The sequence below is a fragment of the Salvelinus sp. IW2-2015 genome, linkage group LG2 (genome assembly GCF_002910315.2).
Source record: "Salvelinus sp. IW2-2015 linkage group LG2, ASM291031v2, whole genome shotgun sequence".
In the NCBI taxonomy this organism is placed as follows: domain Eukaryota; kingdom Metazoa; phylum Chordata; class Actinopteri; order Salmoniformes; family Salmonidae; genus Salvelinus; species Salvelinus sp. IW2-2015.
The window spans coordinates 29,382,405-29,393,883 of NC_036839.1; positions in this window are offsets into that span (position 1 = coordinate 29,382,405).

The following is an 11,479-nucleotide window of genomic DNA, read 5'->3' on the forward strand; positions in this document are numbered from 1 at the left end:
TCTCTCTCTCCATTCCTATCTATCTCTGTTACTCCCTAGCCCTCAGAACACAGAAACAGTTATTGTGAGTTGTCAAGACATTTATTATATCTTGTAAATAACGAGACCGCTGTTATCTTCTGTAAAATATTTATGCTTCTCTTGGGGAGTAAAAAAAAGAAAAAAGAAATGTTTGTTTTAGTTTTGTTGCACGGTACTTACAATGTGAAAGTTGTCTGCATCTTGTATGGCTGTTTGGCAACAAATGACAACAAAAACAACAGAGGAATTCCTCATCTCCTAGTCCACTGTGTGGATACGTACTATGTTAAAAGTTTAGAAACAGGATTGTGTCAGAGCAGGGTTACCTCCTGTTGCCAGCACCGTCTGTCTCTGTATTGCGCATGTGGACTGTGGCATTGGTTTTGACACGCTTCAAGGATACATTCGCCTTGAGCATCCTTGAAGCCAGGGGCCACAGCATATCAGGAGCTAAAGGCTGTGACTCAGTGGGTTATCGCTGTGTGGGTGGACTGAGTAGGTATACACTGTACTGTAATAAGGTCTTGTGGGTCGCAAGGTAATGGAAGTTTGATTGCTGGAGAGGATATTTTGCATTGCTTTAAGTACGTAACCGCCCCCCCCCGGATCCTTTTCCCCAGAGCTGAAGATTTGAATCACATTCTGCGCAAGTGTTTCTTTACAAATCAAATCAAATGTATTTATATAGCCCTTCGTACATCAGCTGATATCTCAAAGTGCTGTACAGAAACCCAGCCTAAAACTCCAAACAGCAAGCAATGCAGGTGTAGAAGCACGGTGGCTAGGAAAAGCTCCCTAGAAAGGCCAAAACCTAGGAAGAAACCTAGAGAGGAACCAGGCTATGAGGGGTGGCCAGTCCTCTTCTGGCTGTGCCGGGTGGAGATTATAACAGAACATGGCCAAGATGTTCAAATGTTCATAAATGACCAGCATGGTCAAATAATAATAATCACAGTAGTTGTCGAGGGTGCAGCAAGTCAGCACCTCAGGAGTAAATGTCAGTTGGCTTTTCATAGCTGATCATTAAGAGTATCTCTACCGCTCCTGTGGTCTCTAGAGAGTTGAAAACAGCAGGTCTGGGACAGGTAGCACATCCGGTGAACAGGTCAGGATTCCATAGCCGCAGGCAGAACAGTTGAAACTGGGGCAGCAGCACGGCCAGGTGGACTGGGTACAGCAAGGAGTCATCATGCCAGGTAGTCCTGAGGCATGGTCCTAGGGCTCAGGTCCTCCGAGAGAGAGAAAGAGAGAATTAGAGAGAGCATACTTAAATTCACACAGGACACCGGATAAGACAGGAGAAGTACTCCAGATATAACAAACTGACCCTAGCCCACCGACACATAAACTACTGCAGCATAAATACTGGAGGCTGAGACAGGAGGGGTCAGGAGACACTGTGGCCCCATCCGATGATACCCCCGGACAGGGCCAAACAGGAAGGATATAACCCCACCCACTTTGCCAAAGCACAGCCCCACACCACTAGAGGGATATCTTCAACCACCAACTTACCATCCTGAGAAGGCTGAGTATAGCCCACAAAGATCTCTGCCACGGCACAACCCAAGGGGGGGTGCCAACCCAGACAGGAAGATCACGTCAGTGACTCAACCCACTCAAGTGACGCACCCCTCCTAGGGACGGCATGAAAGAGCACCAGTAAGCCAGTGACTCAGCCCCTGTAATAGGGTTAGAGGCAGAGAATCCCAGTGGAGAGAGGGGAACCGGCCAGGCAGACAGCAAGGGCGGTTCGTTGCTCCAGAGCCTTTCCTTTCACCTTCACACTCCTGGGCCAGACTACAYTCAATCATATGACCCACTGAAGAGATAAGTCTTCAGTAAAGACTTAAAGGTTGAGACCGAGTCTGCGTCTCTCACGTGGGTAGGCAGACCATTCCATAAAAATTGAGATCTATAGGAGAAAGCCCTGCCTCCAGCTGTTTGCTTAGAAATTCTTAGAAATTCTTTACCTCTACTTTACTCACACATTTTTGTGGTGACCCTCCCTTCACATTTCTCCCTGTCGATCGTGAATGATAAGTATTTGTTTTACCAGTGAAACGTCCATTCAGCATCTGAACACCAACCATTTGATCGCGGTTTCATGGAGTTATGCATTTAGATCTTGAGTTGTACAGTGTTGTTTAGAAGCAGTCCACAGTTTTTTGAATGATGTTCAGTAGATACATTTTAGAGCAGATGGTGTTAAAACGGTACCGTACCTTTTGCTTTGTTTCTATCAAAGCACATATTTGGCCTAGTGTTATGCTCTGTTGAGTTTTGGCCACGAGAGAAATGCGATCATTCTCACAATCATCCTAAAATCTCATGAGGTTGTTTTTTTGTTGTCTTGCAGTGTCATTATACTATGCTATTGTATTTGGTTCTGTTATTCAGCTTTGATGCAACTTTATTAAACAAGCACCATTTGCCAGAGTAGCCTGTTTTCTAGAAGTAGGGCGCAGAAGCTTCGGGACCTTTAGCTGTCAGGAAGATGGGCCCAGAAAAGTCGGATCCGCAGCCACTCTGTTGCTGGACGTTTCTTTAGATGTTGAGAAGGAAGATGAAAACGATGTAGGGTCTGTTATTGTTTACTTACTGCTTCAAAAAACACACACACCATGATATTTTTCCAGAGCTAGCAGTTGAAGATTGGACTGCCTGGTCCTGATATAAGGACACTCTATATTTGTCCTTCATAAACCTGTTCAAGCTTGGGATAAGAATATGGGTAGACGGAAGGCAAGAACAACACAAGAATTATGGAGATGTTCCCATATTTTAAAGGTAGGGGTGTGTCTCTCATGGCTTCATACATGTGACAGTGGCTGCCAGCATAAAAAGCTATTGATGTAAAATGCATGAATTGTCTTATTTCTATGTGAAGGTGATTGAACACAACCAACATGAAGGTGAACAAATGCTTTGGGTATCATGTAAAATACCTATAGTATACCTGATGATGCGCATGTGTTTTCTGTTCAGGGAAAGTTGCATGTTTGAACATTGAATTACCTATTCTACATACAGCCTTGGTTCAGTTAGCAATGTTCCCCTCTAGCCTTGATCATAGGTTGGCTTGTCAGTGTTAAAAATATCAAAAGCTGACTTTAATCATACAAAGACCCCTGGCAGACGCATTGAATTTATACCTGTAAAGAATGATGCTGGCACGCACACACAATCCCTAACGCCCATCATCGAAGGCACTGCTTTGAAGCCTTTGCAGTAAAAGAAAAAAAAAGCTGCACTGGATAAATTGGTGAAAGACCCCTGACAGAGACATGTCTCTCTCTCCTCTAATCGCCTCTCTCCTCTAATCGCCCCTCTCCTGCCCTCCTTCCCTCTAGCCCGTTTATACATGGTTCTAACATGCGGCTGTTGTCCTGATCTTGTCCACATTTTGATTGTGCCCATTTGTCGACAGGTGTAGACAATCAAAAGACACATTGTGAACAGATTGTGGTTAGATTTTCCTGAGCACCTCCGGAGGTACTAGAAGACGCATCTGATATGGATAGCCTTGAAGTATAAAATAATCATGACAATGAAGGCATACAAATTTGGCCAACCTCCCCAAAAAGAAGTCACATCGGCCAGGTAAGGTAGTAATTATGGACAACGATAACTCCAGACTTAAGATCACGGTCTTCATTAAAAACCAAATGCCTGCTGGCACTGTGATTGGATGCCACAATCCAATCAAAATTAGATGACGCAGAGATATTGACCYGAATGACAGAAAAAGGGTTCCCACGTCCAACGCCATCACAAAATTCAGCCAATGTCACTCAAAGCAAATTAACTCTAGGTCAGGCTTCTACTGAGGCCTGCCTTTCTGCCATGTAGTGGGAAGAGGGACACATTGGGGTTGTCTGGGGTTAAGGCCCTAACTCTAGCTTCATGCCCACATCCTGGCTCATCCCCTAAGCCTCAACCCTAACCGTAGCTTCATGCTCCCAGCTCAACCCTCGCTTCATCTCCACATCTTGGATCAACCCTAATCCTAGCTATATGCTCTAGCTATAACGTGACGCATATCTTTTCACATTAAATGCAATGTATTGACTTATTCGTCACGCCTAAAAAGCTTACCAGACTGACTCTTATCAGTTGGTAGCAGGCTGACAAGGAACAGGCCCGACCACAGACTGTGAACACATTTAATGCAGACAAATATCTCCCAGACACTTCTATTCAACTGTCTGAACCAACGACTCAGCAAAGAACAGCACCATTAAGTAGACAGTGGAGTGCATTATCCCTGCTGGTCTACCGGTGCATTCAACTAAACTAAATAAACCCAGACACCTTGGAACATTGTCTTGTCCTTATCTGAGGGTGTGGAGAAGCAGTGTCACATCTGTCTTTTGAAGTGATATCTCCCAATAGGATAAACTCCTGCTGGCTACATCATAACAGCTGGGTTGTCTCTGAGGGGCTACAATATTTCCCTGTCTCCTGGTGTCATGGGTAATCCTAACCGTGCATGGTCACCAGCCTTGTGTTCTGTTCCTTGGCACACTGCGCTCTGTGAGGATCATGGAGTTGTGCCCTAGTCAGCAGACTAAGCTCCATGTGGGATGGCATTTGGTTTTCCAGAAGGCCTGGGTATGCCAGGGTTCCCAGAGAAGCCTTCATGTGGGCTACTCATACCCGTCAGTCAAAGTCAACCTCATTCACTGTACGTACATGGTGTACTAACTGCAGCTTAGTGGCTGGGAGAGAGAGAGGGTGTTCTTTTTTCTAGTTCTTTTTTCTCATCCTCTTCACCTCTCACACATCTGTTTTTCACCCCCACCCCATATACACAATCACTCCCTTTCCATTTCAATCTCTCACTCCTCCATTCTCTGTCCCTCTGTGTGTATGTCTCCCCCTCTCCAATGCTATATGACAAGAGTGTATAAATCTCTGCTGGGGATGAGTGATGGCGTCCAGTGGGAGCAGCGGCATAGTGTTTCCTTCTGTTCTCTTATTTGTGTGTGATAAAGGGCATCAATCTGATCCTGTCTGTCAGGAATGATTGGGTGGGTGGGGAGATGGGTGGGTGGGTGGGAGTAAGGAGATAAGGTGTGTTCTAATTTTTCATACACTAATGTCTTAGTGTATGAAAAATAAGTTTTAGTCTTACCTCATAAACCCAGTGACAGCTTTTGATTGAATACAGTAGGACCTAGAGCTCTGAAAAACCAACAGACTGGTAGCCAAGCTGCTGATTATTTTGTCCCAAGAGATGGTCTATGATGTGTTGTTTTTATTGTTTTCTATTGGCCGCAGATGCTGACCAAGCCAATTCACAGTTCAGGACCTTTAATCTCACTGCCACATGCAGTAGCTGCACTCAATATCACATATTAGATACTGTCTGGAGAGTCCACACTAGGAGCTTTCAGCCTTGTATTATGTTTTTCTAGGCAGGTAATCTAAAGAAAAGAATCATCCACATTCATCTGTTGTTGTTTGGGCACAGTTATTTCAAACAGTTACAGGGAGATTAAGTCAAGAGCCTATTTTTAAACATGCAGCATCTTCCTCTCCTCTCTTTAAAGTAGAAGCTCTGTCTAAAGAGTTGTAACTTTTTTCCTTTCGTTGTGTCCTTTCTTCCACATTCAATGATATAGCTAAACATGATAGGTGAAAGCAACATGGTGTGTCAACCTATCCAGTCCTTTCATCAATCAGTGGTAATGAAGGCATTGATCGCGTGCAACTTCATCCTACTCAGAAACGCAAATCTGACCTCATATCAGTCAGTGTGTAAGGGGAAACTGCCTCCTCCTCCAAATCAGTCACTCCACCAACCTCATTAGGTTGACCATCTCTCAGTTGGATATGGACCAAGGTCATCGGACCTGACTGGACCTGTTCGCCTCCCAACGTTTAGTTCTCTGACCTTTTCTGTCCTGTCAGCCACAGGAGTTCCGCCTCAATACATTTGCATGACATTGAATCGGCGTCCTTCGTTAGCTCTCTCCCCCCTGGCTAGTGTCTCTATGTGTTGGCTATTCTGCTTTGAGGTGTGCTCTCTCTCTCTTGCTCTCTTACACTCATGCACGTACTCACTCACTGACAGAGTGAGTGCAGAGTTGCAAAGAAAAAGCCATATCTCAGACTGACCAATAAAAAGAAAAGATTAAGATGGGCAAAAGAACACAGACAGAGGAACTCTGCCTAGAAGGCCAGCATCCTGGAGTCGTCTCTTCACTGTTGACGTTGAGACTTGTGTTTTGCGGGTACTATTTAATGAAGCTGCCAGTTGAGGACTTGTGAGGCGTCTGTTTCTCAAACTAGACACTCTAATGTACCTGTCCTCTTGCTCAGTTGTGCACCGGGGCCCCCCACTCCTCTTTTTATTCTGGTTAGAGCCAGTTTGCGCTGTTCTGTGAAGGGAGTAGGACAGCGTTGTACAAGATCTTCAGTTTCTTGGCAATTTCTCACATGGAATAGCCTTCATTTCTCAGAACAAGAATAGACTGACAAGTTTCAGAAGMAAGTTGTTTCTGGCCATTTTGAGCCTGTAATCGAACCCACAAATGCTGATGCCCCAGATACTCAACTAGTCTAAATAAGGCCCGTTTTATTTCTTCTTTAATCAGGGAAACAGTTTTCAGTTGTGCTAACATAATTGCAAAAGGGTTTTCTAATGATCAATTAGCTTTTTAAAAATATACATTTGGATTAGCTAACACAACGTTCCATTGGAACACAGGAGGGATAGTTGCTGATAATGGGCCTCTGGACGCCAATGTAGATATTCCATTAAAAAATCTGCCATTTCCAGCTACAATAGTCATTTACAACATTAACAATGTMTACACTGTATTTCTGATCAATTTGATGTTATTTTAATGGACAAAAAATAGCTTTTCTTTCAAAAAACAAGGACATTTCTAAGTGACCCCAAACCTTTGACCGGTAGTGTATACTTTTACTTTTGATACTTAAGTATATTTGATCAATTACATTTACTTTTGATATTTAAGTATATTTAAAACCAAATACTTTCAGACTTTTACTCAAGTAGTAATTTACTGGGTGACTTTCACTTTTACTTGAGTCATTTTCTATTAAGGTATCTTTACTTTTACTCAAGTATGACAATTGGGTACTTTTTCCATCTCTGGTGAGTGATGGCTAGTACAATAAAGGCCTAGATTCAATCAGATCCTGCGTTAACAGGGGATAGCCGACACCCGCATAGCTGATGTTTTGGCGGTGTCCGAGGTGTAACTGGATTTGGAACTGTGAAATCAGTGAGCAGCTGTTCTTGGTTATTGTCACGCAACCACACCCATCCCACTCATGTTGGAAGTTCAGAACAAGAAAGTATAGAAATAAAAATAATGACCCTCATATTTTAAATAATTAAATTAAATGAGGATTTCTATCAGCCTAATTAAGGTGTAGATTACATCTCACATTCCAGTGTTTTAAACTTGTAAACAAGGTTGCATGGGATTTCTCTTAATGCGACTCCGTGCAGCCAATGGCCAATGTCCGCTTTAGCTATGCCAGGAGCCGCTTGTGTATTTGACAGATCTAACTCGACATTGACACCTCCAAAACAACCGCTAAGTGGATGTTGGCTATAGCGGATCTGATTGAATAGAGCCCTACGTCAAGTGGCTTTATTCTGCTCGTTGATATATGTGCACTCTATAAACAATTCTACTCTCTTGTGAAAAGGACTGTTGATTTTCTTTCTCTCTATCTCCCTGTCTTCAAACAGGAGGAAGAGAGCAATTCTCTGGAGAAAGTCTATGAGACGATGACACTCTGGAGAGTCATTATTCTCTCCTCCACAATGAAACAGCAGTAAATGGAGCTTCTTGCTCTCTGGGTTTATAAATGTGAAATTGCCAGTAGATAGAGCCGTCACACTCTAACCCGCGCACGCACACACACACACACACTCCACCAGTGGTGACCCACCCATGGTTCCGGCTTTAAGTTAACATGAAGAGAAAATGTTAATAGGAACTAGCAGGTTACCTCTCCCCCTGAGTCCTTGGATCCACGCCACAACAGCAGCATTTTTAAGAACCTGAAGGACATAATTTTGGAGTGCACACACACACACCAACTCATGAGGTCTGGCGAGGCTCTTCCTTTATGATGCCTTTGTTTTTCTCCCTGCTGTATGTGTGAGGCATCCTGTTACCTTGGTGCTCCTGGGTAGAGGATCACTTCTAACTGAATCACATCACAGCAGGATCTCTCTATGAAGGTGTTTTTGTTCACAGGTGGGGGTTTGGCTGTGTGGATATGTAGACAGATTTCTCGCCTTCTCTCTCGTTCTACTTCCGTTCTTCATGCTAAGGGCTCTTTTCAATCCGCATCGCGGAAGTTCCTCTTTACTGCGTGATTGAAATTGAAAGGCAATCTCCCCGCTTTAGCGGAGACTGCATTCATGATAAACGCTGCATATGTCAGCTCAATTGGAAAGTACCTTTAAATTTATATTGCGGAATCTGTAACACTTCAGCTTTACAGATTGAATAGATCCCTAAACATATATTATGATGKTCGTTTTGGTGTGTTGCAGCGTTCGGCCTGTTTTTTCCCGGCTGTTCGAGGACACCATTTTATTTATTGTGGCTTGTCGAAGTTTGGTAGCCGAAGTCTACGCCCCTTCGTCAGTGATTGGTCAACAATCAATGGAGTGTTTCTTGTCATTCAACGACAGACAACTAGTTTTCATGTACATTTTTTCACTTGAGAAATACTGCACCAAACATCTTAGTTACATGTAAAATTGCGTGACTAAGAACTCCTCAGCAAAAATGTCAAAATGAATTACAGATTTCTTCAGTTGAGGAAGTGTAATGTTGTTGATACGGCGTCTCAAGAGGGACAGACAGAAAAAGGGATTATGCAAGCACAGACGTTCACTTGGCCTAGCCTTGTTCTACTACGAGCAAACCGGACCTATGTATGTGGATGTCTAAATTTGGGTGTCATTTTAGGCGAAAATTGAAAAAAAGTGTTGGATCCTTAAGTTAACACATGCACATAGAAATGAAACCACATACGCACTTCAAAGGCTGACTCCGTGACTACCCCCAAAGGTAGAGCCTGTCCCACTTCTTCAGCCTCGTGTGGCTGTGGCAGAGCCCAGACATTCAGAGATCAATCTTCTGAAGCTTTAGAAAGTGAGTAGTGGGAGTATTCTGTAGGTCAGAGATTCTTGGTGTGAAATGATCTGTTTTTAAGAACAACCGTCAAGCTCTCCTATTGCTTTACTTCACTCAGCGTTAGAATGTCACTATCAAGTGAGAAAAAAATTGAAAGAACAAAAAGGTTGTGTATAGTAAGGCCTGTTGTTTTTTCTTGTGGTTCGCATATGATTACAAGTGTCATAATAAATGTTTTTGTCTTTTTTTTGTCTCATTAACAGAATCACTATTGTTCCTGCCTTGTCTCTGGCCATCTCTGCACCAGGTAAGCAGGGGTCTTTTGTATTTAAAATTCCTCCATTTTAGGAAGTCTAAATATAGCTTGTGTCCTGCAGCACTCTGTCTGAATTGATTACCTCATGGATCAAGCCTGGCTTCTTATTTTAGACCACAGATTACTGTTCAGAAGATTAACAGTACAGAGTGAGGTTTAGAAAGTGGGATAAATAGCTATTGGAAGCTATTGTAATAAATGGAATGTATYAGTGTATATTTAGATACCACAAGGATTAAGAAAATTGTGTTTGTATTGGTCTTGCTTATGTAAAGGTGGTTGATGTGTAAGGTTATGATTAGATATCAAAACACATTATTGTTATGTGTCTCAGTGTCTTTGTGATGTGATTTCCTGTATCCCAGGTTTAATGCTCATTAATTATATTTCTGTACATCCTCATCTATTAATTTTTCCTGAATGGAATCTCATTACTGTAGCCTTGCTTGGTGAGGGATGAAAACGGGTGCATTGACAAGACCCTAACCTTATTTTTACATTGCGATATCATTGCTGTATTTATGATTTTCCTCCGCTTCATTATCTTCATTGAATGAAACCAAGATCACCCCGTAATGGCAGCACATTTCCTTCTAATGCCGCCCTCTTTTACATGAGATATTGGGAAATAATCCCAGTTGCTGCAGTATTCTTCTTCGTTTGTTTGTCTGTGTTTATTTATTTTCTCGTCAAAAGGTTTCTGAAGGTTCAATGATCCCGATGGTAACAACAAGCACACAGGACTCAGATTCCATTCACAGTTATGTACATCTATCCAYTAAATGTTGACCTTCAGAAACCTTTAGTCCAATATGACCAAGCACAGGGACTTGAGTGGTAGGTTGTCTCTTTCTGCTGAATGTGATAATGTGCTAAAGTTCTCAAGGTTAAGTTTCACCTCAATGAGTTTAAGGACAGAGTACATTGCATCCTTGGCTGCATCTATATCTGAAAAGCACAGTAAACATAGAGAMCACAGGTTTTTTAACCTTAAGATTCTTCACTTTCTACATATTTCATACCATTTGGGGAAAAGTCTTTACAGCTCAACTTAAAAGTCAATAAGAAAGTATAATTTTCATATTCAGTTCCTTTTGCAGGGATTAATAGGAAATCGAAATGCCACACATTCTCCACATATTCTCAAATGCCCAATTCTCTCAGTTCGGTTGAATTAGGGAGCTCCTCAGCCACAACCCATCCACGCTCCGTGAAACCTCCAGAGCTTTTGTTAAATGAGATTATTTGGCCTAGAGAAGGCCATCCCTATTTAAACAGCAGCCATTTTCTCTCAGTAGAATTATAGAGGACTCATATATCATTGACATTGTCACTGAGCTATAGCCTAATCTGACTACTGTGCAAATTGTTACTTTGATGGGCCTTTATGTCTTTTCACTTTGATGAACTCTTACACTTCCACAGTAGCTACCTTTCCTCCGTCTTCTTCCCAGGGCAAGCACAATAGTTTCATTTGGTCCTGGTTAAGAGGATTTGGGCAGCTTTTCCTTTAAATTCATTCACTGAAGAGGATTTGAGTAGGTTTTCTATAGATACCATTTTTGTAGTAAATAAATAAGGGTAAAAAACTTTTTGGGCGACCTGACCAAATTCAGATAGAACTGTGGGTTATAGACCTACCAATCTACTTACATTTTTTTAATGTAAGCATGATTAATTATAGGTTAGATTTATGGATTAATATACAGTACCAGGCTGTATCACAACTGGCCGTGATTGGGAGTCTCATAGGGCGGCACACAATTGGCCCAGCGTCGTCCGGGTTTGGCCGGTGTAGGCCGTCATTGTAAAAAAAGAATTTGTTAACTGATTTGCCTAGTTAAATAAAGGTTGCAGAAACAAACAAACCAGTCAAAAGTTTGGACACACCTACTCATTCAAGGGTTTTTCTTAATTTTTTACTATTTTTCTATATTGTAGCATAGTAGTGAAGACATCAAAACTATGAAATACCACATGGACTCGTAGTAAAAATGAAAAT